Genomic DNA, 7,798 nt, shown 5'->3' with positions numbered 1-7,798 from the left:
TCAACATGTAATTGAAAATTCTAGCCAGTGCAATAAGGCAATAAAAACAGATATAAACTGGTAATAAAAACTGGAATATAAACTGGAAATTAAGAAGTAAAATAATCTCTCTCAGCAGGTGAGGTGATATTATATATAGAAAACCTTAAATATTTCACAAAAATATAGCTAAGAAATAAGTGCAGCAAAGTTGAGGAATGCAAAATAGATATACAAAATTCAGTTGCATTTCTATATAATTAACAGTCCAAAAGGAAAATAAGAAAACAATTCTTTTTATAATAACATCAAAATGAATGAAATACTTGAACTTAATCACAGAAGCAAAAGACTTGTATATTGAAAACTGGAGAATGTTAAAGAAATTGAAGACATAAATAAGTAGAAAGAAATTTCTTATTTCACAAATATGGGGAGGCTAAATATTAAATAACAACACTACCCAAATATATCTATAGATTCAACACAATTCCTATCAAAACTACAATGACTTTTTTTTTTGACCAAACAAAAAAAAAATCCATCCTAAAATTCACATGGAATTTTAAAGGAGCCTAAAGAGCCAAACCAATCCTGAAAAAAAAAAAAAAAAAAAAAAGAGATTAAATAAGCCTCTCCCCTACTGCACATGAGCCTTTTCACACAGTTGGTTATTTCCCCGGCTTCTATATATCAGTATGAAATGAGGCTATTAAATCCCCTGGAAATTGATCAGGTAGAAGGATTACCAGGGCCAGGAACTGATTGTTATAGTTCACATATGAGGTGCCCCAGAAGCTCAGACTTCCTAACTTAAAAACTTATTACAAGCTGTGTATGATGGTGCATGCCTATAATCCCAGTGACTCAGGAGGCTGAGACAGAGGATCACAAGTTCATGGCCAGCCTCAGCAATTTAGTGAGGCCGTAAGCAACTTAGTGAGATCTTTTCTCAATTAAAAATTAAAAAGGGCTTCAGACACCTTAAAGAAGAATGAAATTATGGAAGTTGCAGGTAAATGGATGGAACTGGAGAATATTATGCTAAGCAAAATAAGCCAATCCCAAAGAACCAAAGGCCAAATGTTTTATCTGATATGTGGATGCTAACTCTCAATATGTGAGGGGGAGGGGTTGTGCTAGGGAAGAATAGAGGTACTTTGGATTAGACAAGGGAAGTGAAAGGAGGGGAGGGAATATGGGGGTAGGAACAATAATAGAATGAATTGAATATTATTACCCTATGTACATATATGATTATGTGACCTGTGTAACTTTACATCATATCCAACCAGACAAATGAGAAGTTATACTCCATTTATGTATGATGTGTCAACATGCATTCTACTGTCATATATAACTAATTAGTAGAAATATTTTTTTTAAAAAAGGGCTACAGATGTAGCTCAGTGATAAAGCATCCTTGGGTTAAATCCCTAGTACCAAGAAAACAAAAACTTACTACAAAGCTACAGTAATCAACAGTAATCAATACAGTATGGTATTGGCATGCAGACAGGTGATATAGACCAATGGAAAATAATGAAGCATCCAAAATAGATCCTCTTATATATGGCCAAATGCACTTTGACAAAAGTTCCAAGATCAATAAGTAAGAAAATATAGTCTTTTAAGAAAATAATTCTGGAAAAAAATTGAATACTCACGTGCAAAAAAAAAAAAAAATGAAGTTGTACCCTTCCTTTAAACTATTCATAAAAATCGACTCAAAATGGATCAAAAAATTTAATATAACAACTTAATCTCTAATACTCTTAGAAGAAAACAGGGGGAAGTCCAAATTTAGTTACAAAGCACCACAGAATAATACAACAATTAGATATTATTTCATTTTATTTTAATTGATAGTATAAATATACACATTTATCAGATAATTTTTGCTTATAAAATTATCCAATATTTTGTTTATGCTGAAATTTCTCATTTACTCATTGTTGATGCAAACTCTCTGAAAGATAATTTAATGATGTATAACAAAATACTTAAAAATATACCTACATTTTGTTTCATAAATTAGAAATATGGGAATATATTCTAAGTAGGTAACTATGAATTGCCTAAAACTTGGGTTCAATGCTCAGTACCAAAAATAAAAATTAAAAAATGAGCTTATGTTTGTGATCATTTGCATTTTATAGATGAGGATACAAAAACATTGAAATTCAACTAGCTAGTAAAGGACTGCCATAGTATAACAGTTTTCAGAGTTTTTGAGGAGGTTAAATACAGAGCAGAGACAGGAGATATTTGTGTATCCAAATAAATCCAGGGAATGGGGATTCTGAATCCAATGTAGGCAAATTTGGCCAATGAGCTTTAAGTGATTTATTGCTCTGAGACAAAACCTTTAGAAGTTGGCATTTGGGTAAGCCAAAACCATGGGGAGAGTTTCAACCTTTATATATTGGTTATATGTTATTTCTAAAATTTAAAAATTTTAAATGTACCTTTAAGTGTGCTAACTAGGGATGGTGGTATCTGTGCAGTGGCAGGGAAGGGAACAACATATAGAAAAATAAGGGACTCTATAGAAAGCACCAGAGTCTTAGCATATTTTATATTATTTAATCCTCAAACATAAAAACAAGAAATTATGAAATAATAATTATTAGTATCATTGAGAGTTGAAGAGGTTTATTTTCTCAAAAATGTTAAGAAATTTTTCCAGGGCCAATGTGCTAGTAGATGATGGAGTTGGAATTTTTTTCTCAAAAAATAAACATCAGAATGAATAACAACTCAAAATGTCCATCAACTGATGAATGACTAAATAAAATGTGGTATATCCATTATAAAGATATATCATTTGAGCCCCGGTGCGGTGGCACATGCCTGTCATCCCAGCAACTTGGGAGGCTGAGGCAGGAGGATCCAGAGTTCAAAGCCAGCCTTAGTAATTAGCAAGGCATTTAGCAACTCAGTGAGACTCTGTCTCTAAATACAAAAAAAGGGCTGGGATGTGGCACAGTGGTTAAGCACCCCTGGGTTATCCCTGATAAATCCTCTTTTTTTTGTTGTTGTTGTTATCACTTGTTAATTAAAAGGAATAAAATACTAATAACTGAATTAACCTTGAAAACATTATGCTAAGTGAAAGAAGTCAGTCACAAAATAAAACATGCTATATGATTCTATTTATAACAAATGTCTAGAATAGAAAAATATGTGGACACAGAAACTAGATTCACCATGGCAGGAGCAGGGTAAGTAAAGAATGGGGAATGGCTGCTAAAGAGCATAGAGTTTCACTATACCCAATGTTCTGCAATCAGATACTGGTTTTGATTTCAAAACATTATATACATACTTTCTACTAAAGCCCAATAAATTGTACTCTTTAAAATGATGAATTTCATTATATGTGAATTATAGCTCAATAATAAAAAAGAACCATGATAATGATGTTATGTTGTAGTGGGTTCTTATGAATTAGTTTTATCTTTTCCAAAATTTCTGTGCTATGGTTAACTAACTTTTAAAATGAAAAGAAAAGAAAAAGTCAGACATGGGTCTAAATAGAACCAGTAGTACTGGTGACAAATATATCATAACAAATTACCAGATGTGTTCTCAGCTAAAACTGGAAAGAAGGGATTATCACTCCACAGGAAATGAGTTTCTGAGCAGCTGTTCTCTGTCGCCATGACAACTCAGAGGTCCTGACCTCCTTAAGATGCAGTACCAAGTAAAATCTACCAAATTCTTGCTGAAAAATGCATTCAGTCCTTCCACTTTAACAGTCAGTCAACGAACCAGTTCACCCTAAGAGACTTATGTCTCACCCCTTTGATTATGTTGAGGACAATGGATAAGGTGGGATGTGCCTTGTATTTAGTGAGTTGGGCAATAGTGGAGCTTTAGATTCATGAACATTATCTTGGACTAGTGTTGGTGTGGGATCTTGGACAAATTATGGACTTCTGAGCCTGAATCTCCTAACTTGTTACATGGAGATAATCCCTGTAGGGAAAGCCGTTACAGGGAATTATGGATAGGTTAGCATGCAAAGTGCTTAGCACTTTGCCAGACTCCAAGGGATACTTAAAGATATGGCTGGTTCCATTACAGAATTTTACCCTTTCTTCCATTCCCTTGACAAATATTCACTGGTTGCTAACTCTTTGCCAAACATGATTCTTATCATTGGGAATGCAGCAAAGAACAAACACAAAGTTTATGGTGCTTACATGTTGGTGGAGTAGACACGCAATTAAGATTAAAAAGTAATATATATAGTGTATTAGGCAATGATTTAAGAGCTAAACAGAAAAAAATAAGAGGGAAGTATAAAGTTTTAGTACAGTGAGCCGAATTTTAGTTTAGAAACCAGGAAAGTCCTCACTGAAATGGGATTTTGAGTAAACACATGAAGGAAGAAAGCAAGGAGCCATGAAGGTTTCTTGTGGAAAAGCATTTCAAAAGAAGCACAATATTTATATGAAAAAAATTTCAACATTTTTAGATATCAGAAAAAGGCAAATCAAACCACACTAAGAATGCATCTCACTTCAGTCAGAATGGTCATCATCAAGAATACATATAATAATAATAATAATAATAATAATAATAATAATAATAATAATAAAATGCTGGTGAGGATGCCAGGGGGAAAAGGAACCCTTGTACACTGTAGGAATGGAAATCAGTATGGAGGACCCTTTAAAAACTAAAAATAGAACTACCATATTATCCAGATATACCACTCCTGAATGTGTACCCAAAGGGATTAAAATCAGCAAACTATAGATATACTTTCATACTCATGTCTATCCCAGCATAATTCACAACAACCAAGTCATGGAACCAGCCTAGGTGCCAGTCAATGAGTGAATGGATAAAGAAAATATGGTACATGTCCAAAATGGAGTATTGTTCAGGTGTAAAAAATGCAATCCTGTCATTTGCAGGAAAAAAATGGATGGAACTGGAGATCATAATGGTAAGCAAAGTAAGTGAGATTCAAAAAAGACAAGTATTTTTTTCCTCAGATGGATGGAAACTAGGGGGGAAAAGAGGACATGAAAGTAATAGGGAGACTATTAGAGAAAAGGGTTGATGAAAGGAAAGGAAGTGCAATGGGGATGGAGATGATGAAAGTATGTTATTTGAATTACAAATATGCCACAATGAAACCTATTACTCTGCACAATTAAAATGCACTAAAAAGAGATTATATCTGAAAATAATGATAAGCACTCTAAAAACATAACTCCCAACTAGGAACTGTTCTCCTTGAAACATTTCACCAACTTATGGCCTGGAATTTCCCTTAAAGACATAAACTTGTTTTAAATTTTTTTAAAAAATCATGCCACTTGATGGGAGAAAACATAAGTAACATGAGATGAAGATATTTTCCCATAGTCTATTATAACATGAGCCCATAACTTTTTCTTATTCTACTTCCTGCAAATATAATTCAGAAGTGATTTTTTTCCAGTCTTTTATGTTTCTTTCTCAAGTCTCCATTTATTAGTTTTAGCTAAACTTATACTATTCTTTTGGTTTTACTCTTTTCTATTTGTGTTATTTGTCATTTTTTTCTGCACAAAATCTTGAAGATATGGGTCTTCTTTACATAACACTAATATCTCCCACCCCTTTTTTTTAAAGTAAAGCATACAACTTTCTAGGGGATGTGATTTGTGAAATTTCTCCTCTTAAAATTAATTTGTAATCCATACAGGCAACTTCAATTGTTTTAAAACAGATGAAGCTTTTATTTTGTAATTTTAGGATAGTCATCAAAATGGAAATAGTGTCAATATTTTTAGATTCAATATCTATCAACTATTAATGACTGATGAAATCCTTTTTTATAAAAATCAGAGTTTGCTATTGAAAAAAAGAGGGGAGGTCACAATGCTGCCTAAAATGGTCAGACACCCATGAAATTGCAAACTTTATATCATTAAACAACTTTATTTCTGTTATTTCTTTCTGGAAACCAGCCACATCACCAACCACAGGATACCATAATGTCTAATATTTAGTCACACCAGCCATACTCGTCCCAGCCATGTCCCCATCCTGGATCTCCTAACACTGATCTTGCTCTATAGCCACCCACCTTTTTTTTGGAGAGGGCCTTCATTATGACTTAAACTAAGAATTTGAATATGTATCCTTTTACTCAGGAAATCTCCTCTATGCCATCTAACCAATGATTCATCTGAGATCTCTCTTTGGAAGGTGGAGGGATTGCAAATGATAAATAAGAAGGATAGTACCTTGCTTTTGCCTGGTTTCAGAGGACTCTCTGGCTGCCTTTATACTTCATAGGTGGTTTGAAGTATAGGTGCTGAGTTCTGTCTTTCATCACTACAATTTTCACTTAAGAGCCACACATTTTATATTTATAGGCCAATAGATTTCTGAGAAGTTTCAATGGGTATATGGAAGTAACTATAGCAAAGAATTTGGGTGTAGACCACAAGATGCCTAAGGACATGAACATACATCACATTTGCTTGAGAGTCTGGGTAAAACTGAAATCGAGACTGGTCTTAGAGATCAGGAACAGGTCCTTGTTCCCCAATGTTGAAGGTTAAGCATCTAGGAAACATTGAGGCAAGCACAGAAAGCAAGTTTTATTTAAGAAAAGGACAGAGATAGACTTTTCTGAAGAGATGAGTCCCCAGAACTGGTGTCCATGGGAGGGGGTATGTCTTGCTTTTTTATAGACCCCAGAGACCCTCTCTTAATTATTGACTTATCTTTTTTATATTTATTTTTTAGTTGCAGTTGGACACAATACCATTGTTTTATCTATTTTTATGTGGTTCTGAGTATTGAACCCAGGGCCTTACACATGCTAGGCGAGCACTCTGCTACTGAGTCCCAGCCCCAGCTTTTATTTTTTCTCTGTGTATGTGCCTAAGAGCAGGAACACAAAGGTTAATTGTTAGCCCAGGAGCACAATTGCAGAGGTTAACAACCCAGTTTCCTCTGTTTGATAACCAGGGATAACCAGTCATCATCCTCTCTCAACCCCCATCAACCATTTAATCAGCTATTGTGCTGCTGTGACTAAAAGATCTGCCCAGAACAACTGTAGAAGAGGAAAAGTTTGAGGGCTCACGGTTTCAGAGGTCTTAGTTCATAGAAGGCCGGGTCCATTCCTTGAGGCTTGAGGTGGAGCTGAGCATCATAGCAGGAGAGGGTGGCGGAGGGAAGCAGCCACACGAAGCAGAGAGACTCCTGCTCCAAATACAAACTATATACCCCATGGCCCTGCCCCCCAATTAACCACTTGCTCCAGCCACACCCCACCTGCTTTCAATGACCACTCAGTTAATCCCACCAGGGATCAATTAACTGATTAGGTTAAGACTCTCACAACCCCATCATTTCTCCTCCAAACCTTATATTATTAATTATACCAGCATGGAATATAATTTGTACACCTCACATCCAAACCATAACAATTATCTACACCAATTGCCTGACCTAGGCAAGGCGGGGCTGCAGGCAGATTACTTTTTGGCAAAGAAAGCATGTGAGGGGTCAGCATAGTGGGCCCATTTTATAGACTTATTCTCTTAACCTCATGTTCCCACTATTCTCATCTAACTGTCCCCTTGCAAAATGATGGCCACTGTGAAAGGAAGCCTTCCTCAAATGTTCGCTCAGTGACTGGTCCAGGCAATTCAAGGTGCCTTGAAAACAGAGGTTGGATGGTTACATGCTGATGATTCAACTTTAACAGGATTTCTGTGTAATTATACAATGTTCAAGTATTGTGGTGATTTGCTACACTGTCATTCCCTTCTTACTGGATACTCTGTTCAAGGACCTT

This window comes from Spermophilus citellus (genome assembly GCF_964194105.1).
Source record: "Spermophilus citellus genome assembly, chromosome: X".
In the NCBI taxonomy this organism is placed as follows: domain Eukaryota; kingdom Metazoa; phylum Chordata; class Mammalia; order Rodentia; family Sciuridae; genus Spermophilus; species Spermophilus citellus.
Note: the sequence above shows the minus strand (reverse complement) of the source record.